This window comes from Dryas octopetala, chromosome 1, assembly GCF_963921425.1.
Source record: "Dryas octopetala chromosome 1, drDryOcto1.1, whole genome shotgun sequence".
Classification (NCBI taxonomy): domain Eukaryota; kingdom Viridiplantae; phylum Streptophyta; class Magnoliopsida; order Rosales; family Rosaceae; genus Dryas; species Dryas octopetala.
In genome coordinates, this window is record NC_141366.1 from 7,814,511 (window position 1) to 7,838,888 (window position 24,378).

The 24,378-nt window shown below is 35.5% G+C and overlaps 3 pseudogenes across 2 annotated transcripts; all 3 read right to left on the bottom strand.

Annotated features, from left to right (window-relative positions):
• Positions 1–4,082: 4,082 nt before the first annotated feature.
• Positions 4,083–5,342, bottom strand: LOC147297250 (wall-associated receptor kinase 1 pseudogene; annotated as a pseudogene).
• A 323-nt stretch (positions 5,343–5,665) lies between these two features.
• Positions 5,666–7,217, bottom strand: LOC147297251 (wall-associated receptor kinase 2-like; annotated as a pseudogene). Its single transcript, XR_015120079.1, has 3 exons — positions 6,912–7,217; positions 6,027–6,679; positions 5,666–5,871 (listed from the first exon to the last, which is right to left on the bottom strand). The product of XR_015120079.1 is annotated as a wall-associated receptor kinase 2-like (transcript).
• A 6,731-nt stretch (positions 7,218–13,948) lies between these two features.
• On the bottom strand, positions 13,949–23,101 carry LOC147297252 (wall-associated receptor kinase 5-like; annotated as a pseudogene). Its single transcript, XR_015120080.1, has 2 exons — positions 22,796–23,101; positions 13,949–14,850 (listed from the first exon to the last, which is right to left on the bottom strand). The product of XR_015120080.1 is annotated as a wall-associated receptor kinase 5-like (transcript).
• Positions 23,102–24,378: the final 1,277 nt, after the last annotated feature.

A 24,378-nucleotide genomic window follows, 5' to 3' on the forward strand; every position in this document is an offset into this window, starting at 1 on the left:
TAGTCTACACTGGCAGTAACATGAACATGCTTGAAGAGTTCAAGGCAGAAATGATGAATAGATATGAGATGACTGATTTAGGACTGCTACATCATTTTCTAGGAATTGGTGTAATCCAACTAGAAGGGAGCATTTTCATTCATCAAAAAAAGTATGCTCAAAGTTTGTTAGAAAAGTTTGGTTTAAGAGACTGCAAGGCTGTCTCTACACCTCTAGCAACAACTGATAAACTCAAGAAAAATGATGGAAGTACGCCAGCTAATGAAGAACAATACAGAAGAATGGTGGGAAGTTTACTCTATTTGACAGCTACAAGACCAGACATCATGTTTGCTGCAAGTCTCTTAGCTCGATTCATGCATTGTCCCTCAATGAAGCACATTGGTACTGCAAAGAGGGTGCTGAGATACATACAGGGAACTTTGAATTTTGGCATCCAGTACAAGAAAGACACTGTTGCAATCCTAATAGGGTATTGTGACAGTGATTGGGGAGGAGATGAGGATGACATGAAGTCTACCTCAGGTTATGCATTTTCATTTGGAAGTGGAGCTTTCTCTTGGGCATCTGTGAAACAACACAGTGTTGCACTATCAACAGCAGAGGCTGAGTATGTCAGTGCTGCAGAAGCAACAACACAAGCCATATGGTTGAGATTTGTGTTACATGATTTTGGTGAGGAACAAATGGAAGCAACTCCACTTATGTGTGACAATACATCTGCTATAGCTATGACTAAGAACCCTGTTTTTCATCAGAGGTCCAAGCATATTAAGAGAAAGTATCACTTCATTAGAGATGCCATTAATGAAGGAGAGATTGAGCTACTGTATTGCAAGAGTGAGGAACAATTGGCTGACATTTTTACCAAAGCTCTTCCTAGAGAAAGATTTTGTGAGCTGAGAAATCACCTTGGAGTGATATCAGTCAAATCCTTAGAAGGGAGTATTAGAGTTAATTAAGGCATTTGCCTGATAACTCAGTTTCTGTTTAGTTTATTAATTAAGTTGTTGTTGTACAGGTGGCATTGTCTCATAGGGTGATGCTTGAGTGATTGTAAGAGCTCATAGGCTCGTGAGTGGCAACAGATATTTGTTAGTGTTGTCATTTTGTGTAACAGAATTGTGAATGAAAAAATATCTTGCTGGTTCTGTGCGTCTTGCACACCAGAACATTCTTGCATCAGCTTCTTCCATTTTTATTCCCCTGAACAATTCCCTTTGTAGCCTCTGTACTTTTCTTGCATAAATCCCTGATTATATTTCAGGTACTATATCCAGCAACTTCAAACTGACGGCTGCAAGGATTCTCAGATTCTCTATTGTATCTTGTTGGAATATTAACAGAATCAAACTGATGCCCAAAACTGGAAAGGATGCGTGGAGCAAGCTGTGAAGTCAATGTTCCAACATTTTCTTTCTTTGGGCCTCATTTGTAACAAATGAAAATATTGATATTGGGCCTTGTTTTCTTAGACCAATAAGATATTGGGCCTTGTTTATAATGCAGCTCTTTGAGACGAGTCAATATCAACGGTCGACCTGTAAGCTCATTAGCCCACTTATATCTCTCACTAGCTTCACTACTTCATTTGTTCTTAAAACAATAAATAATAGTCGTTTTTTTGCTCATTCTGATACCATGTAGAAATTAGAATATTAAATGCAAAATCAATTAACAATAGGTGGAAATGTCTTATACCTTATAAATTATAAGACGAGATTTTACTTTCTCGACGTAGAATATTTCTCTCAACATATCTAGAATTATTCATATTTAACTCTAACCCTTCCTGACTATTTATTAATCATATTAGATAGTCATGTCATGTATCAGTTCGTATTGGATTTAAATTGAATTGATCAATCCTAACTCCCAAACTTTGATTATATATATTGGATTTGAATTGTATTAGAAATTGTCAGCCTTAACATCTATCTGATGAGGTGGCACAAACCTAAGACTTTCTCATATACTAACTTGTCTGTTTTACTAACTAGTCTATTTCTAATGTTGCTGTCCACGAGACTAACTAGTCTATTTCTAATGTTGCTGTCCACGAGGTCGTTCCTATTATTTACAGAAGTAAATGCAATGGAACATCCCACTTGGTAATACTCAATGCGCAAAGCCAAGTTGTGACATAATTGTGTAACCAAGATTGGTTCACATGCCTAGAAATATTGCCAACCTACTTGCCTTTTTTACGCAATTAACTTAGGCTGTGGTTTCTTTTATTAAAAAAAAAAAAAAAATGAAACGGACAAGTTATTTGTCTTTCTAACATCGATCTACACTGACATACTCTCTCCAAGGTGTGCACTTTTAAATTTAAATCCCTCTAGTCTAGAACTCTAGAAGTAGGCTGTATCACTAAATTAACCAGAACTCTCAACGTCAAAGCATATAGCAAAACAGAGTTCTCATCAGAAATTCTGTATATTTTTACCTCTATATCTTCTTATAGTACAGTAGCTACTTGCTAGTGCAGCTATAGACAATATAATTAACGTTATTGGGATAAAATTCTTATCAGTGTCTTATATATGAAAGAAGTATTGAAGATACATGTTTGGGTGCGTGAGCTTAATATAAAAACAGAGTGTCTGGTTATTGACTTAAAAATTAAGTTAACAAGTGACACATAGGTTCTTGTTCTTGGCTTAATAAAACCTACTGCCAGGCATGATTGTTCTTGTTCTTGTTTTCTTACTTAATAACTGTCAACCTGTGCTAAGTTCTTATCTTTATTGGATTTGAATTATAACTTCTTTTCTGTAATCAATATTACTGTTATGCTCTCCTTGCTTTGCATAAAGTACAAACGAAGGAAAAAACATGTGAATTTTTATTAAGAAATAAAGTAAAATTCCTGAATTCATAACATAATTAACTATATAAGATCAACTTTGAACAGGACAGATCTAGTCTTTAATTATGCAAGCACAAAAACGTTACCTAAACTTTGTTTCAGCTAGAAATAAAAAGGACCACATAACTTAATGACCCACATAACAGAAGTACGTATTCAGAACGTACTTTTATTTTACAAGGCACTACTGACTGACTCAAATTGAACAAACTACAACTCAACTATGCATCATCACTAGGAGGCAACAAGTGAATTAATTACCGTCCAGCACAGAGCCGTCCCTGAGCAAGGGCACCAGGGGCGACCGCCCAGGGCCCAATTTCAAGGGGGGCCCAAATTTTTTTTAATTTTATATATATAGTATATATTATAATATTTAAAATAATAAAATATATATAATTGATGCTGAGTAGCCTGAGTGTGTTGTTATAAAAAAAAAGTTAGTGTGTATATATAATTGCTGGTGGTTAGAAATTATAGTTTTTTTTAAGTGGGGTCTAAAGTTATTGGCCCAATGGTGCATAATCATTGCACATGCCTTAGGAAAAAAAAAAAAAAAAGAAGTTGAAAGTTGAAATGTTTTTTTTTCTTAAACAAATAACTTACTCTCCCTATCAGTCTCTCTCTCTCTCTCTCTCTCTCTCTCTCTCTCTCTCTCTCTCTCTCTCTCTCTCTCTCTCTCTCTCTTCAGGCTTTCAGCTCGCCCAGACTAATCTAGTTTCCCAGTCGCCCTCTTCCTCAATTCTCAATTAATTGATTCAATTAAATTGAAGACTTGAAGTTAATCCATTCGATTCTCAAGGCTTTAGCCTTTAGCTCCCCTCTTCAAACTTCTCTCGAGTCTTAATCTCTTTCTTAGCCCTGTCTTCAGGCATTTTCATTAACTGTTTTGGTCCTTATCTTATTGTAATTGTGTTTTTTAGGTGGTGCATTTGATCACATAGTTGCTCAGATTGTTGAAGAACCTCTTTTTGACAAGTCTAAGAACTGCAACTTTAATTTCTTTTTGTTCAAAGTTTGTATGTTCAAAGGCCCTATAACTTTAATTATTTCTCGTTCAAAGTTTTTTATTCAAAATTTGTATAAAGTGTGATATCATTTTATTATTTTCTTTTGAATTTTCAAGTAAAAATAAATGAAAAACATGTCTATAGAATTTTATATATATATATTGTACAAAGGGTCCATTTCAAATTTTCGCCCCGGGCCTCTAAAATGTCAAGAACGGCACTGGTCCAGCATCATATATGGTTTTAACATTTGGGCTTGAGTTAATTTGCATGCTGCTGTCGTAGTCTGTAGTACTACTGGTGAAAATAGTAGTAGAACCACCATTATCACCTTCACCTTTAACATCCACAAAGTAAGCATTTAAATTAGGGGGTGAACCAAGCAAGTGATCACTCTCTTTAGGAGATGGTTTGAAATCAGCCTTTCCCCCACCTGCATGCTTTGCCATATCTCGCATTAATCCCTCGAGCTCCATGAATACTTCTCTCATGGAAGGCCTTTCATCCCCTCTTAACCTCAGACATCTTTGTGCCAGATCCGCCACTTTTTCGACCACATCAAAATTCCCCTCCTTGACTATTTCTTTATCCAGAATTTGATCCAGACAACCCTTTTCCACTGAGCAGACAAACAATTTTGCCAAGTTTCTCTCTTCCTCAGGCTTTTGAGGAGAAATTACCTTTTGGCCTGTGAGTAACTCCACTAGCACAACTCCAAAGCTATAGACGTCACTCTTTTCTGTCAGTGTGTGTGACTGAAGATATTCAGGGTCTAAATATCCCAATGTCCCTTGCACTAAAGTTGACACTTGATCTTTATCTTCAGGAACCAGTCGTGAAACTCCAAAGTCCGACACTTTTGCCATGTCATTCCCGTCTAATAGTATGTTGGTTGTTTTCACGTCTCGGTGTATGATTTGAATGGAAGTGGAGTAGTGTAAGTATGATAGTGCATCTGCTGTATATGCTGCTATACTCAATCGAGATGCCAATGAAAGTGGGGGTGATCCTGCTTTGTCACCTTTTCTCTGAATGCGATCATAAAGAGTGCCATTGGTGATGTACTCGTAAACGAGTATAGGCGTTAGGGTCTCCAAACAGCAACCCAAGAGCCTCACCACATTTCTGTGGCTGATTTGAGAAAGAATGATCACCTCATTAACAAACTGATTACTCTGGACTGGGGCGGCATTAATTTTGGACTTCTTTATGGCAACCACTTTTTTATCCGACAGTATTCCTTTGTAAACTGTTCCATAACCTCCTTCACCAATTTTTCCACTTACATGGTAATTGTTTGTGGCCTTCTTAAGCTCTTCTTCAGTAAAGATTCTGGCTGCTGTCTCAACACACCCATTGTAACTAGCCAGTTGTTGTTTTAAAAGTGAGCCACCATTTTGTTTAAAGTACTTGTCTTGGAGTTTCTTGAATTTTCTTCTCTTCATTCCGCAATATATTCAGAAAATTCCAACCAGTAAAACAAAGAAGCCCGCAATGATACCTGCACATAACTCAAAAATCACAACCAATTTGATTCGATTTTTATAATTTGATTAGACGTCTATGTAATTATAATATCATGGCATGGGGTTGAATGTCAAAAGTAGACTGCTAGCTCTAAATTAATGAGAAATTAATATATAGTGTATTTATAATTTCATTTTACAATTTTTTTTATGTATATTCTACTTGGGATATATAGGATGTTAGAGATAGATTGGGAAAAAAAAGCATATAGCGTATTAAAAAAAAAAATATATTAGGCTATGATCATAAATAAATGTTAATTAATATGTAAATAATGCATACCCAATGAAATGATAAGCGGGATATTATTGTGGTCTTTGGTGCACCTGGTTCCATTCTTGCCGTCCTCTGTGTAACCTTTGTTTTCTTTGTAACCATCGTCACAATTACAAGAATAATTTCCAACGATATTTTGGCACGTGGACCCAGTATCGCAGGGGTCTTTCTCGCACTCATTAATATCTGAAAAGAAAGGAAATATGATATTATAAGGTGAAATCCCAATTTTGAGCCTTTCAGCTGCAACAGCTAGCAGATCAATATATGTATACTTAATTAAGGCATACACATTTATACAAGTATTAGATGTGTGTGTATGTATAAAGAATATGGATCACCTTGGCAACCTTCTGGGAGATATGGGTTTCCATGGACCATGGTAACCTGGCGAGCACCGGCATATGTAACCATTCCGATTTGGGGGGTCGACACACTCGCTATTTGCGTTGCATATAAAATCCTTCCTTTTTTTAGCTTCATCACAAGAGGAATCATTCCCAATTGCCCAATCAAGTAGTATTGGAAGCTTCTCTATGCTCTCCAGTTCTTTCAGGATTTTAGTGGAGAATTTGAAGTGGCCTTCTTGTGCAATGAAGGCGTAGCTGCAGGGGTTAAAGTTCCATATACCCCCGGTATGATTGGCGAAGCTACCCAAGCTCACAGTTTGATTGTGCAGTCCACTGGGGATGGAAGTTTGGCAACACCCAACACCAGAGCAAGAGGTGTCGGTAACGCTGTCAAGGCTCTCACAATAGGTTATGCACCCGGTTACGTACCTTTCCTCCCCTCGGTAGCCTACAACACGTGCATCTGTGTCGCAGCCAACTGCCATGAATTTGTTTTTCGTGTCAGAGATGATGAAAGGAGACCAGAACAAAGCGCTGTGAAAGTCCGTTGACGCACCCTGCTCGTCATAACAATCTCGGGCTACGTACTGCCATATTTGCAACTCACCGTCCTGCAGGGATATGTTGGTAACAGGGATTTGTTGCTAAAATATCGGTATTAAACCCGAAACTCCCGGCGGATGGCCAATAACCCAAGGAAAGGAAAGAATCGGTTACATTTTTCATATGATCTCCTCTTTCTTATAGATAGACTAATTTTTTATATTATTTTTGTATTATTTTTATTATAAATTTACCTATTTCTAAATACTAAATAGAGTCAAAAATATATTGATTTATAAATGGATTTTTTTCAATTGGAAATTTCCAATCGACGGCCCAGATTGCTGTTGCGGGGTTAGTCGAATCATTACAAACGATACCAAAGATTCCATCCTGCTGTGGCAGGTAACAACCTTCACCCATGCCAAATGGATATGGAATTGTGAGATTACCACAGTGGGTTGGGCAGTTAGGCAAAGCTTGAGGCAGCTGGGCCTCAGCCGCTGCTATTGTTGTTGCAGCAGCAGCAGCTAATATTAGCAAAGAGAGTTGCATGATAAGCTTCATCACAACCACTTACTTCCAATTCTAGTATTGTACGTATTGGGCTATTGGCTAATGCTTATGATGATCACTAAAGTAGGTCTGTAGGTGGTAGCAACTAGCAAGCAAGCCAGCCTGCCCTTTTATTTGTAGCAATTATAAGCAAAACTCAAGCCTGGTATATATACGTGCCTGCTTTAGTCATTTTCAGTCACATCTATTAGTTTTTTCGTCAAGATATTATGTGACAATTTCAACTCACTTTTAATGCTTACATATATTAAAAAACAATAAAAATTTATAATACTTTTAGGGGTGCTGTTATTGGCACTCTAAAAAAGTCATCATACTCTTCAATATGTACAAATTTTCTTACATTTTTTTTTAAAATAGAGTGCAGAATGACTCTTTTAGAGTGCTATTAACAACATTCTACTTTTAAATCATAATTAAATAACTAACTATATTACATTTAATAAAAAACTTGAGCATCCCCACCCACCAGAAACCCAGCCACCATCACCATCACCATCACCATCACATTGAAGTCGTCTTTATTATTTCCTATTAGTAAATGCAATTAATGGAACATATATACATCCCCACTTGGTAATACACTAATAATATTCAATAACCCCCCACTTCCCCCAACCTGGTATATGGTAATAGTCAATAAGCCAAGGAGCTAATTAAGTATTTCTTTTTTCTTGGTAATAAGCCCGCACATGTAAGATAATTTTTAAAATTATTGAAAAGAATAAGAAAGCAACTAACACATGCATGGGTAAGGACAAGATAAATGTGTAAGGACTGGATGAGACATTGGAGGAAGGGTAGGGCACTGTAAAGATGCAAATACCCCTTAACTGTGAGTTACATATGTGCACGACACTTGACTGTTTTATACGGAAAATGTAATAGAAGTTACAAAAATGATTATAGTAATACTTGTGCAATAATTCATGGATTTCAGAATTTCAAAATGAAATTCATGGACTAAAGTAATACTCGGGGTATAATTCATGTACCATTGTTATTATTAACTCTTAGATTTAGTTTAAGATATATGATTGGCTTGGGAGGGGTTAGTTTCATACTATTCTTTTGTTCATATGTGCCAAATGGATATGGAATATTTTTGAGATTACCACGCTGGGTTTGGCTGTTAGGCTTGACCAATTAAGGCTAGGCAGGGCCTAAGCTGCTGCTAACATTAGCAAAGAGAGTTGCAAGATAAGCATAAGCCTCCCATGTAAGGCCATGACAACCACTTAAATTCTTTCTAGAATTAATTACCCTAAGCTACATATTAGTTATTGTTTTTAATCTGTAATACCATGATCATTAAAATGTAACAATTAGGCCACTTTATTAAGAATTAGGTCATTGCATTTGATTTTTCTCTCCACATTATCAATGCACGCAACCCACACTTCCCATTACCCACCCTGATCTCATTCTCTCTTCTCTCTCCTCCGTTTCTCTTTTTTTTCCTTCTCCTTTCTCTTTCTTTCTTTTTTCTTCTTCCTTTCTCTCATTTCCTCCATCAGTAACTCCATCCCCCACCTGCGTTGACCACCAGCCCACCCACCCTCTCTCTCTCCCTGCTTTCGCCCCCTGTCGTCACCCCCTGCCGCCGAAACCTACCAAAACCCAGCCCCTCCTCTCTTCCTCCACATCTTCAGCTCCTCCCAAATCCCAACCTCCACATCTTCAACTCCTCCTAAATCCCAACTTCCACATCAGTAGTAGGTTCTTGATTTTTTAGTTTAGTTCAGTTTTTGGAACTGCAGTTTTCTGTAGTTTTTGAAACTAAATTTTTCTGCAGTTTCTGGAACTGCAAATGAACTGAAACTGCAGAAACTGCAGTTTATTGGAGTTGAAACTGCAGTTTATTGGAGTTGCGGACTTGCAGTTTCAGTTTCTGTTTTTTGATGATGCGTTGATGCTGGTATTTTGGAAGATAACTGCATGTTATATTTTTGTTATGTCTATTTTAGGATGGTATTTTGGGATCAAGTGGTGGTGGTGTGGTATCTGCATGGTATTTTGGGATCTAGTGGTGGTGTGGTGTCCGCAAATGAAGAATGAGTTTGTGGTAGTTGGTCCGCAAAGGAAGAATGAGGCTTTAGGTGGTTTTGATTAATAAAATTAGATGCTAGTACTTATATATTAATGGACTCTTCTTTCTATTGTATTCGCAGGGCCAATTTAATTTTATGAGCAAAAGTAATTAAGTGTGGTAGCAACTAGCAAGCAAGCCTGGCCTTTTAATTATTGTAGAAGACTCAAGACTGTTATGCGTGTGAATTGATCAACTCACTTGTCTGTTGATCGATGTAATTTTCTCAGAACACGTTTAGGTCGTCCCTAATAAATTAATTACCATCCCACTTGGAAGTTGGAACTGGACTCGGTCATTAATTGTCAATATGCGAATGCGCGCGCGCGAAAAGTCCAGCAGGACCAGGTAGCACAAGCAGTGAGTTTAAGTCACGATGCTGACTTCACTAACATCCTACATTCATGCATCACCAAAACAAATAAGTAACTACTTTTTAATTTTGCTACTCCAGTATCACTTTTTAATTGAGAGCAAGATGATAACTTTCTAATTTTGATATTCCGGAACCATTTTTTTTTTTATATGGGTAATGCTAGGGTGCCTCAAATTTGTTAAAATGTTTTTTCAGTTAAATATATATCATTATTTTTTATTACATTATTTTTTATAAATACCATTCTAACCTTTCTTATAAATTTACAAAACTTTAAATTATAAAATAAATAAATAAATCTCATATCACCATAGCCACCATCCACCAAGCCCTTCCTCCATCATCACGTACCATTCCTTCCTCTTCCCCCCACTTCTTCCCAACCCTTTTCTTCTCTCTCTCTCTCTCTCTCTGATCTCTCTCTCTGGCGCCGATTATCTTGGTTGCTTATACTGCTTTGTGGTTTTTCTCTCAAAACCCATCTGTCATTAATATCTATTTTTGATGTCGAACAACTAATAACCATGCCAAGGAAACATTAACAAACTTTATAATTAATACTAATTTCATCCTTATTTCTTTATATTTTTAAGAGAATAAATCTCTCTCTCTCTCCCTCCCCCCCCAACACCCCAGTTCTACCCGGCCCAATCTATTTTTTCCCCTTCCCTGCATTACATTCAAAGTTGCAATTAACATGGAAAAAAATCAATCAAACAACATAAATGACACATGATATAAAAAAATAAAATAAGCAAAATGAAAAGAAGGAAGACTCAAGTCTGATATATATGCGTGCGCGCGCGTTGGGTCAGTCATAGGGTTCAGGGGAAATTTCTTGAACGTGTAAGCCAGTCTTCCTTAATAAAACAACATCGATGTCCCACTTGGAACTCGACTTGGAAATAATTGGTCAACAAGTGTCGGCTCGCGCAAATTGTCCAGCACGAGCAGTGACTTCACTAAGGCCTTGTTTGACTTGCACTTGCATAATGTAAGTCTTGAGAAATTAATTTCTCTGTCTTTCTTGAAGGTGGGAACCAAACGTGTTCTAATATCATGCATGCATGACTATGAGGTCTTATCAGATGGTTGACATGGATTGGGACGGGGTGACGGGCTGCAAGCATTCTCAGATTCTGTCTTATATCTTGGAATCTTATCAGAATCGAAATGGTGCCGAAATGGTGCCTTGTTTGACTGCGCACTTGCATAATATAATTCTTAAGAAATTAATTTCTGTCTTTCTCAAAGGTAGGAACCAAACGTGCTCTTATCAGATGGTTGACATGGATTCGCCGGGATGGGGTGACGAGCTGCAAGGATTCTCAGATTCTCTCTTAGTCTTATATCTTGGAATCTTACAACATAATTTATAAAAAAAAAAAAAAAAAAAAAAACAATAAAAATTTATAATACTTTTACAGCATAATTACATTTAATAAAAAACTTGAGCATCCTTAATTCCTTACCCACCACGTGGGTCACACTCCACCCGAAACCAAGTCACCATCACTCTTCCACTCACCATTTTCCATCGAAGTCGTCTCTAATTCTCTAATATTTCCTATAGTAAATTAAGATAAATCACCCAAAACATATTTTTTTTCTAAGAGTAACCAACCATAGTTTTTTTTGGAAGTTTAACCTTTTGACTAGTGTCCACATAAGCAACTTTCCTTATATTGTTGAATGAGCCAGCTTAATTTAAAACTAAAAGTTTGTTTTTTTCTAAGATACCCTTTACCATATTTAGGTAATATTACGAGTAGTTAATGCTATTTATCTCCATTAATTAATAATATTTTAGTTTTTTTTATTGAAATGATATTATTGTTAATTACTTGTTTCAACTTTGAACATTTATTTTTTTATTTTGAAAATTAGTTTTGCTGTATTGTATTTAATATCAAATTTATATAATATTAATAATAGAAAACTATCCATAAAAGAATATAAGATTAACGAAGATACTTGTTTTGTGCACCTACTAGCTTTTTTTTGGTGTTTATTTTGTACACCTATTGATTTTTTCATGTTTATTTTGTGTACCTACTAGTTTTTTAATTTAGTAGTAATAACCTAGACAAATTAATGAACCTATATGAATTAAATTAAACACCTACATTATAATGAATCTACAAACAATTCTTAGTTGTAGGATCCTTATTTGACTCAATTATATATTGATATATATATATATATATATCACACTCCTTAAATTAAGTGTTTTAATGAATTTTAGGGGATTCATTTTCTAGAAAAATTTAGAATTAATGGCAATTAAAGAGTGACACAATTTGAAAACAAATATTAATTACATAATGGCATAATTTATAAATAGCAGAAATATAATGGAATATTGTTATACTACGTGGAGCAGAATTTTAAATATGGGCTTTAACTATTATAAAAAAATTAATGATATTAAACTCTAAAAAAATGCAATTTAATGGACTAATATCAAAATCACTCCATTTCCTATTAGTAAATGCAATTATTGGATCATATATAAATCCCCACTTGGCAATACACTAATAATACTCAATAAGTAATAACCCCATAACCCCCACTTCCCCCCACTTGGTATTTGGTAATAGTCAATAAGCCAAGAAGCTAATTAAGTCTTTCTTTTTTCTTGGTAAATAGGCCTGCATACAATAGTTTTCAACATTATCGAAAAGAATAAAGAAGCAACTAATAAATATGTAAGGGTGAGATGAATATATAAGAGCTGGTTGAGACCTTGAAGAAGGGGGTAGGGTACTGTGAGGACAAAAATATTCCTTAAATATAGGTCACATGCACGACACATGAGTGTTTTAGACGAAAAATATAACAGAAGTTATAAAAAAGATTAAAGTGATATTTGTGCAATAGTTCATGGATTCTAGAATTTTAAAATGAAATTCATAAATTAAAGTGATACTCTGAATATAATTGATGGGTTATTGCTATAATTAACTCTTAGATTTAGTTTAAGAGATATGATTAGCTTGGGAAGGGTGAGTTTCATACTATTCTTTTATTCATATGTGATTGCTAAATAACAAGCTACTTGGTCACTTGATATATAACAATATATCAAAATTAATATTCTTCATTTATTAAACAGTTCAAAAATCAAGGCCTCCTTGTTTATAAACATTTGGTTTAATAATCCATAAGATAGATACCAATTGCATTAAAATATTTTATGGAAGCGAAAAATTATTTTACACTGATGTTGATACTCTTAGACAGTGAATTAGGACCATTAATTAGATAGGATCATTTTTTAATATGCATTCTTAATTCTCAATTTAATAATATATTATGAAAGATATCGAGATGATTTAATTAGTATGTATGTTCCTTCAATTATTGTTCCATAAGAGTAGGAGACTACGAGGGTTGGGTGATAGGCGGACCCATGACTTTTCAAATGATCACATAGTTTTTTGAGACCCATACAATATTGAGGTGACACCCGTACAAGGTACGGACCTTGGATTGATGGTTGACACTTGACATAGATTGGGAGTTGGGACCGGGGTGACGGGCTACAAGGATTCTCAGATTCTCTATAATATATTATTGGAATCTTATCAGAATATGCCGAAAACTTGGTCCACCTGGAGTGATGCGTTGAGCAAGCTCTGAAGTCAATGTTCGAACCTTTGCTTTCATTGGGCCTCATCTGTATCAAAAAGTAAAGATTGAAATTGGGCCTTGTTTTCTTAGACCAATAAGATATTGGGTCTTGTTTATAAATCCAGCTCTTTGAGACGAGTCAATATCAACGGTCGGCCTGTAATCTCATCAGCCCACTCATATCTCTCACATTAAACAAAATAATTTCTGAAAAAGGAAATAACAATTGTCAACCTCCTTCCTACCCCAAACGAATCAAAATTCAAAGACAGAATTTAGGTGACGTTTTCGCTCTACATCCTTTTTCGAGTCTCCGTCTCCTCCTCCTCTTCCTACGGAAAAAAGGTTGGATTTTTCTATTCGCGCTGTGCATTATAGTAATAAATTAATAATGTATTGATGCTTTGGGTTTGGGGTTTCCTTCTCTGTTTGGTTGCTTAGAAAACGGGGACAGGAAAATATACCGAAATTCGTTGATTATTACTATATTTCTGTTTCCAATGGAAATATTTCCTCAACTCTGACTGAATTGTATTTTGCTTTTGTTCATGGAAATATTGGCATCCATGTGTAAGTGCGCACAAGTGTATATATATTTCCTAAAATACATCACTGTATAGTCTGTACTGATCGAATTGAAATAGATTAGAATTGGTTTAGATATCCTACATTACAATAATACAAAGTAGACCCTCGCAGCAAGTCAATGAATCATCGTCCATCATCATATGGCATCAACTGTTGGATTTGCATGCTGTCATATACCCTAGTTGTACCACTAGAACCACCATCACCTCCAACATTTACAATGCAAGCCTCTGAATTAGTTGACCCAAGCAAGTACTCTACCTGACCTTCTCCACAGATATCAGCTTGTCCCCCCCATGGATGCTTTGTCATAATTCTGGTTCCCTCTAGCTCCATCGCCACTTCCTTCATGCCAGGCCTTTCCTCCCTTTTACCCTCAGACATGTTTTCGCCAGACTGGCCACTTGTTCTATTGTCTCAATATTTCCCTCATTCACTATGTCTTCATCAAGAATTTGAATCAAGCGATCCTCTTCCATTGAATGAACTAACAAGTTTGCTAGGTTTCTCTCTGCCTCAGGCCTATCAAACGAAAGTGCCACTTTGCTTGTTAGTGGCTCCACAAGGACAACTCCAAAGCTGTAAACGTCACTTTTCTCTGTTAGTGTGTTTGACTGAAGATATTCAGGGTCTAAGTATCCGAGTGTCCCTTGCACCAAAGTTGAAAGTTCATTTTGATCTGCAGGAATCAACCGTGAAGCTCCAAAGTCTGACACTTTTGCTGTGTAATTCTCATCTATTAGTATGTTTGTTACTTTCACATCTCTGTGTATGATCGGTATGGAAATGGAAGAGTGTAAGTATGCTAATGCTCCTACAGTTTCTGATGCTATCTTCAGCCGTAATTCCCATGAAAGTGATGATGATCCTTTGCCTTTTTTGTTATGGACATGCTCAAAAAGAGTGCCATGGGTGATGAACTCGTAGACTAGTAAAGGTACCTCTGTCTCTAAACAACAACCTAAAAGCCTCACAACATTTCTATGGTTGATTTGTGAAAGAAGAATCACCTCGTTAACAAACTGATCATTTTGAGTAGGCCAGGGCACCAATTTTGGACTTCTTTATAGCAACCACTTTGTTATTTGGTAATATTCCTTTGTATACTGTTCCATAGCCTCCTTCACCAAGGACTCTACTTTCATGGTAATTGTGTTAGATAATTTTCAAATATTTATAATTTGAATTGAATCAATGTGTTCTTTGGAAAAGGTTACTAAACTTTCTGTAGAGGTGTTTTATATTCATAGAGTCATAACCTTTCATGAAAAGGTATGATTCAAATGGTATCATACCTCTTAAATAAATATTTCAAATGAATGGTTGCTATACCATTTCAGAAAGGGCACATTGGATTCATTATAAAAAGAGAAGTTCTCTACAGAATTTTTTTACAAAAAAAAAAACAACTATTATCTCATTCTCCATCTTTTCACCAAATTCAAATACAAAGAACTAATTTCTGCAGTTTTAGTTCTTTGTGAAACTTGAGTATTCTTGCTATATCCATTTGTGTGTTTGGTTTGTTTTTGGTTGTGTAGGACATTAACAAACAATAGTGTTACTAGGCTTCATTGTATCCACAAGGCATATTTGCAAATCCCTCTACACACAAGAAGTGGGGGCAAATATTGTCTGAAAGAAAGCGTTGTTCAATGTGCCTTGAAGCAAGTTTCTATCATTCTTTTAGCAGCCACAACTCACAAGAACTCCAACAAAATTCCAACAATTTTCAGACAATATATCTGCTGTGGCTATGTCATCCATGAAGGATTTTACTTCTAATTTCGTGAAGCTTGAGAGGTTTGAAGGAGGGAATTTCAGACGTTGGCAAAAGAAACTACACTTTCTTCTTACAAGTTTGAAAGTGGTATATGTGCTGACTACTCCAAGGCCTGAGGAAAATGATGATGAGTCCATTGCTGCACAACGTGAACGTATCAAGTGGGATCAAGACGACTACATCTGCAAGGGACACATCTGCAATGCTATGACCGATGCCTTGTTTGACATCTACCATGAGATGGAGAGCTCTAAGAAATTTGGATGCACTTGAGGTTAAATACATGACTGAAGACGCAACAAGTAAGAAATTCCTTGTTTCAAAGTTCTTCAATTATAAAATGACTGATGATAGAAATGTTATTGAGCAATTTCATGAGATTATACACATGCATAACCAACTTTCTCAATACAAAATGTCTATGGATGAGTCTATCCTTGTTTCCGCTATTATGGAGAAATTACCATCTTCATGGAAGGAATACAAGAAGAACCTCAAACACAAGAAGGAGGATCTCACCATAGAATAATTGGGACAACACCTTCGAATTGAGGAAGAGTGTAGGATCCGAGAGAAAGTTGATGATGGTTCATCCTCAAAGGTTCATATGATGGAGAATGGATCTAAACAATCCAACAACCACCAAGGGAACAAAAAGAGGAAGGAAAATTTCAACAAAGACCACCACAACACAAAGAAGACGAAAGGAAGTTGTTTCCATTGTGGTAAACCAGGCCATTTCAAGAGAGACTGTCGTCATCTCAAGAAACAACAAGAGTCAAACTCCAAAGACAAATTTGTTGCTATGATTTCTGAAATCAATATGATGGAAGACAATGATGCTTGGTGGGTCGATTCTGGGGCAACCAAGCATGTGTGCATGGACAAGAAAATGTTCAAGACTTATGTGCCAAATGAGGAAGCCGATGTTCTCTACATGGGAAATGCTTCTACTGCTGTTATTAAGGGAAAAGGCACAATAGAACTAGAGTTCACATCCGGAAAGGTGCTTACTCTCAATGATGTTTATCATGTTCCAGATGTTAGAAAGAATCTGGTTTCTGGAAGTCTTCTCAACAAATTTGGTTTTAAGTTAGTATTTGAGTCAAATAAATTTATCTTGACCAAGGGTGGGACCTTTGTTGGAAAAGGTTATATGTATAATGGAATGTTCAAACTCAATCTCAATAAAATTTCTATTGGTTCTGTTTATATGCTTGATTCGTTATCTTTATGGCATAATAGATTAGGTCATGTTAATATTAAAAAGATAAATGATATGTCTAATCTTGATTTGATTTCAAAGCATGTGAATGATTTGAATGATAAGTGTGTTACATGTTTGCATACTAAGATTACTAGAAAATCTTTTCCTAAGATAGAAATAACTTCTACTTTATTGCAACTTATTCATAGTGATGTTTGTGATCTGCATAGTACAACCACAAGAGGAAATAAGAAATATTTCGTTACTTTTATAGATGATTTTAGTAGGTTTTTCTATGTTTATCTTATGCATACTAAGGATGAAGTGTTAGAAAAATTTAAGATTTTTAAGAATGAGGTAGAAAACCTTTGTGAAACAAAAATCAAGTATCTTAGATCCGATAGAGGTGGTGAATTTCATTTTCCATCTTATTGTGAATCCGTTGGAATTGTGCATGAAACTTCTATTGCATATACACCACAACAAAACGGTGTGGCAGAAAGGAAAAACAGGACTCTTGTGGAAATGGTTAACGCCATGATGTTGAATTCAAACCTTAGTAAAGGTTATTGGGGAGAGGCAATGCTAACGGCATGCCATCTCTTGAATAGAGTTCCTACCAAGAAACTAAAGGTCACACCATATGAACTATGGTTCAAAAGAAAACCAAATCTAAGTTATCTTAGAGTTTGGGGGTGTAGAGCAATTGTAAGGTTACCGGAACCAAAAATAAAGAAGTTAGGACCTAAAGCTATTGAATGCATATTTTTGGGATATGCAGCACATAGCAAAGGCTATAGGTTTCTTGTCATACAACCTAATGACTCCATAGGGGTCAATACTGTGATTGAATCTAGAGATGCTGAATTTTGTGAAAATAGATTCATGTCTATTTTAAAGGATACGAATGAAGTGGTGGAGGATTCACAAAGGAATGGAAATATTTTACCAAATCTTTTTGAAACACCATTAACTGAAACACCACCAATTGATAATGAAGAATATTTTGAACCTAGAAGGAGCAAAAGAAGAAGGACTGAAAAATCCTTTGGTCCAGATTTTATCGTGTACCTTGTCGAAGGTACAAGAGACTCTCATAGTAAACTAACTATGATTACACCAAGTGTAGAGTCAGATCCTCTAACATTTGAGGAAGCCATGAAATCTCAAGACTCTGCTTTCTGGAAGGAAGCAATAAATGATGAGATAGACTCGATCATGGGAAACCAAACATGGAAGTTGGTTGATTTACCCCCTGGTTCAAAACCTATAGGGTGTAAATGGATTTTCAAAAAGAAAATGAAAGTAGATGAAACTATTGACAAGTTCAAGGCAAGGTTAGTTGCCAAAGGCTTTACACAAAAAGAAGGCATAGACTACTTCGATACCTATGCTCCAGTTGCAAGAACTGCAACTATAAGAATGCTAATTGCATTAGCATTTATATACAAATTTGAGATTCACCAAATGGATGTTAAAACTACATTCCTAAATGGTGAATTGGATGAAGAAATTTACATGAACCAACCCGAAGGTTTTGTCATGACTGGACAAGAACACAAGGTATGTAAATTGGTTAAATCATTATATGGTTTAAAACAAGCGCCAAAGCAGTGGCATGAAAAGTTTGATAAAGTGATTGTATCCAATGGTTTTAGGATACATGAATCAGACAAATGCGTTTATAGTAAGTTCCAAAAAGATAAAGGAGTAATTATTTGCTTGTATGTGGATGACATGTTAATCTTTGGAACGGATATGGAATCTATAAACAAAACAAAAGAATTTTTGTCATCAAGCTTTGATATGAAAGATATGGGCAGCGCCGATGTAATTCTTGGCATGAGAATCAAAAGATGTAATGATGGATTGATGTTGACACAATCACATTACATAGAAAAGATACTAAAGAGATTCAATTTCTTTGATTCAAATCCAGTATCAACACCTTTTGATCCAAATATAAAGTTATATCCTAACAAAGGTAGGGCTGTGAATCAATTAGAATATTCTAAAATGATTGGTTGTTTAATGTATGCAATGACATGTACTAGGCCGGATATTGCATTCGCAGTGAGTAAACTAAGTAGATTTACTTGTTGTCCTAGTGAATTGCATTGGAATGCAATTACAAGAATATTTAAATATCTAAAGGGTACTTTGGATTATGGAATTTGGTATAGTGGATATCCTAATGTATTAGAAGGATATACTGATGCCAATTGGATAAATGATTTTGAAGATCATAAGTCTACAAGTGGCTGGATTTTTTTACTCGGTGGAGGAGCCATATCTTGGGGTTCAAAGAAACAAACATGCATATCGGACTCCACCATGGCAGCCGAATTTGTAGCCTTGGCTTCTTGTAGTAAAGAAGCCGAATGGTTAAGAAACTTATTAATAGAGATTCCAGTTTGGTCTAAACCAATGCCTCCTATCTCTATTCATTGTGATAGTCAAGCAACACTATCAAGGGCTTATTGTCAAGTTTATAATGGTAAATCTAGGCATATTGGCCTAAGGCATAGTTCTGTGAGGCAAATGATTACTGATGGAGTTATAACCATCAATTTTGTAAGATCATGTCAAAACTTGGCTGATCCATTAACCAAAGGACTTGCAAGGGATATGGTGTGGAAGACATCAAAAGGGATGGGGTTAAAGTCCACTCCTATATGATTACCAATGGTGGAAACTCAACTCGAACTCTTGAAACATCAAGTCTTTGAGTTCAATTAGCAAAGTACATCATATGATTGTAATCGCAAGCATTTAGTGTTGTCATTTTGAATGACACACTCTAATTATTTTTCCATCCAAGGTTAAAGTGCTTGGTACCTGTAATGTATGAAAGAGGGTGAGTTACAACTCTTAATAGATATGACTGAAAGAACTTGAGTTACAGGGGTACTACATGTCTACCTATATGGGTGTAAGAGGTGGTGCCGCTTCCTATGAGACAAGGACTTGTCACTAGAGCACGCATAAAAGTGGGTATAGACACAAGGCCAATCCACGTGTCGGTTTATAAACACACAAAAAGGGTTGCAAAGTTTTGTGTGTGAAATATGTCCGGTTAATCATATAAGATCGAAAGTTCAAAGCAATGCTACTTCTCTATCTTGATTAACTTTGATATGTTTTCACTAAGTTAAAGTTCAAGTCCAAAAGACACTTTAATTTATGTACAACGCTTTCAAGAAATTGCTCAAGTAAGTTTTTAAATGTTTTTAAAATTTGAGTCGTTTTATATTTTGAAAATGGTGGAGGATTGTTAGATAATTTTCAAATATTTATAATTTGAATTGAATCAATGTGTCCTTTGGGAAAGGTTACTAAACTTTCTGTAGAGGTGTTTTATATTCATAGAGTCATAACCTTTCATGAAAAGGTATGATTCAAATGGTATCATACCTCTTGAATAAATATTTCAAATGAATGGTTGCTATACCATTTCAGAAAGGGCACATTGGATTCATTATAAAAAGAGAAGTTCTCTACAGAGTTTTTTTACAAAAAAAAACAACTAATATCTCATTCTCCATCTTTTCACCAAATTCAAATACAAAGAACTAATTTCTGCAGTTTTAGTTCTTTGTGAAACTTGAGTATTCTTGTTATATCCATTTGTGTGTTTGGTTTGTTTTTGGTTGTGTAGGACATTAACAAACAATAGTGTTACTAGGTTTCATTGTATCCACAAGGCATATTTGCAAATCCCTCTACACACAAGAAGTGGGGGCAAATATTGTCTGAAAGAAAGCGTTGTTCAACGTGCCTTGAAGCAAGTTTCTATCATCCTTTCAGCAGCCACAACTCACAAGAACTCCAACAAAATTCCAACAAATTGTTTGTAGCTATCTTAAGTTCTCCTGCAGCAAAGATTTTTGTTGTCTCCACAGAACCTCTGCGACTAGCAAGTAGTTGTTTTAACAATAGGCCACCATTTTCTTTGAAGTACTTCTGTTTGAGTTTCATGAACTTTCTTTTCTTCATTCCCTAATATATCCATGAAATTCCAACCAGTAAAACCAAGAAGCCTACACTGACACCTGCACATAATTGAAAAATCACTACCAATGAAATAAGGCATATAGCGTATTAAAACTTTTTTTTTTTTTTGGTTATCTAGCTTGTTCTTTTTTAGCGCAAATATTTTTTTGACAGAGTAATATATATAGAGATCGAGCAAGTATGATTCCTTGTATCAAAATGTAAACATTTATCCATTTTAAATTTAGTTAGATTAATCAATCGTTCTAAGCTTGTTAAAAAGGCTAGTATTGAAAAGTATAGATCAACACACATGCATATACGTATACGTAAGGGAAAACTTTCAATATAAAGTATTAGTCAAAGTATACACTAATGCATACTCTAATGTATAGTCAAATGACTGAAAAAGGAACAAGCCTTTAATTGATTGAAAATTATTATTATTTTTTTTTTTAAAGAAAAAACCTAGGAGAATTGTAGGTTAGTTTTTTATTATTTTTGTTATCCAAAGGTAGCTGATTGATTATATGTATCACAATGAAATTGTGTATTACGAATACACGATTGGGTCTTCTTAATGATAATGTAACTTGAAATGCATTCCTCTTTTTTTCTTTTTAAGAAACAAATTAAACAATTTAGGGTTTTGTATTATTAAAATGAGAATTTTAGATCCACAAGTAGGACATATATAATACAAAAATGCTTGGGTACTTACAATTAACCAAGCATTGAGAGACATTTAATTATATTATAAAAAAATGCTCAGCTACTTCCAAGTACTCAGATAATTCGTTTCTTTTTTATTTATTTATTTTTTGTCTACTCTTTGTTTTCAAAATTGAAAGTATGATCATAAATAGAATGCATATTATTTAATATGTAAATAATTAATGCATATACCCAGTGAAATAATAAGCAGGATATTTTTGTTGACTTTGATGCAATTCATTTCATTTGCGCCGTCCTTTTTGTAACCTTGGTTACAATTACAAGAATGATTTCCAGGAGTATTTTGGCACGTCGACCCAATACCACATGGGTTTTGATCCTCGCACTCATCAACATCTGAAAGGAAATTAAGGAAAACTCATATATGTATAAGACGTACATGCACATTTATATAAGTATTAGGATGTGTGTGCATGTATATATAAAGAATATGGATCACCTTGGCAACCATCTGGGAGATATGGGTTTCCTTGGTAACCTGGCAAGCACTGGCATATGTAACCATTCCGATTTGTGGGGTTGACACACATGCTATGTGCCTTGCATGCAAAATTCCCCCTCGTTTTAGCTACATCACATCGGTCTGGCTCATAGCCAATTGCCCAATTAAGAACCATCGGGAGGTATTTTGTGTTGTTCAGTTCTTGAAACTTTTGTTGGAGAATTTGAACTTATTTTCTTCGACAATGCCTTTATGATCGAAATAGCTACTCAATCTCACAGTACGGTTCTTCAGTCCACTGGGGATGGAAGTTTGGCAACACCCAACGCCAGAGCAAGAGTCGTCATCAACGCTGGTAAGGTTGTCACATAAGGACATGCACCCAGTTATCAGCTTTTGTTCGCCTCTGAAGCCTCTGAAAATTGCATAAGTGTCACAACCGACAGCAATGAACTTGTTTTTGGTATCTGAGATGGTATAAGGAGGCGACACTTTGAGCGTAGGGCTGTTGTTATCTTATTCAGGTAACAATCTTTATTAAGGCCAAATGGATATGGAATTGTGAGATTACCACAGTGGGTTGGGCAGCCAGGCTTGTGAGATTTCCACAGTGGATATGGAATTGTGAGATATGAAAGTGATCGATGATGAGCCTTTCCCCTTTTTGTTATGAACATGCTCAAAAAGAGTGCCATGGTTGATGAACTCGTAGACTAGTAAAGGCACTTCTGACTCTAAACAGCAACCTATTAGCCTCAGAACATTTCTATGGTTGATTTGTGAAAGAAGAATCACCTCATTAACAAATTGATCATTCTGAGTCGGGGCACCAATTTTGGACTTCTTTATAGCAACCACTTTGTTATCTGGTAATATTCCTTTGTAAACTGTTCCAAAGCCTCCTTGACCAAGGACTCTACTTTCATGGTAATTGGTTGTGGCCTTCTCAAGTTCTTCTGTAGTAAAGATTTTTGTTGTCTTCACAGAGCCTCCGTGACTAGCAAGTTGTTCTCGTAACAATAAGCCACCATTTTCTTTAAAGTACTTTTCTTTGAGTTTCATGAAGTTTCTTTTTTTCATTCCCCAATATATCTATGAAATTCCAACCAATAAAACAGGGAAGGAACATGTAAATCTTTACTTTTTGGGCTGAACATGCAGCAAATGTGGGTACTTGTTATACCGACTTCAAAATGGTTTTTAATGTGTCTTCGATGACATAGGGAACTGATCGAATATTCCAAAAAGTCAAGTAAACGAATAATAGTAGGCCAAGGCGTGTAGTGGACAGAGTCAATTAAGGGATGAAAAGTCAAGTAATCTCATGGGATTTGGATAGTTAGGAACTAGGTCGATCTATTATATGGCGAAGCATCCATGCGGGGCTGAAAGTGTTTAGACAATGAAGTAATTGTTTTTGTTTACATCCAGGTACAACTGTACAAGGCTCATACTTTTCTATTCATATTTAAATCAATTCTTGACTTCGATCAGCTAGATATTAAAATATTACTTAATCGAAACACTAGATACCTATACATATATAACAACCAGGTATCAACCGTATTAATATAACGGAAAGAGTTTTTTGCATTAACACCACCAAATTATAGGGGTGTGCAGATGATCAATGGGTGGGTCCTCATGATTTAAGACCAATTTAATCAAACGAGTCCCTGATGGGATTTACCATTCCAACTCTCTCTCATGTGGAGCTCATTTGATTGGTCATGAGGATAAGGTTGATTCTCAAACATGAGGACCCAAGCATTATCCGTATGCAGTTATATCACTCGAAAAAAATAATTTTACAATTAACTACTCAAATTTTACAATATGTGACAATGTGGCACCTACCGTCAAGTTTTTTCAATTTTTTTGTTAACTCAAAGGGTATTTCGGTCAATCCATATAATTAAGAGAAAAATTTACAAACAGGACACATACTTTGATGGTTGTTTCATTTCAGGACATGAATTTTGATTCGTGTTAATGAAGGACACATACTTTTATTTTGTGTCAATTAATAACCATATTTTTTTTCAGTTTTTATCTCAATTTTGGCCCGACGTTGGACCTATAAAAACTCTACCAAATTTAACAAACTTATACTTGGTTTAAAACTATGCATCTTCTCTTTATAATCATATAAAGATCACTCAAATTGGACATCTACAACTCCAGATAATTGGTCCAAAATTAGGGTACCCGAAACTGTCCAATCAGAACTCTGAGAAAAAATTTGAAAAATCAGACAGTTTTGGGTACCCTACTTTAGGGTTGATTATCTGGAGTTGTAGAAATCTGATTTGGGTAATCTTTATATGGTTGTAAAGAGGAGATGCATATCTTTAAACCTAGTATAATTTTTTTTGAAT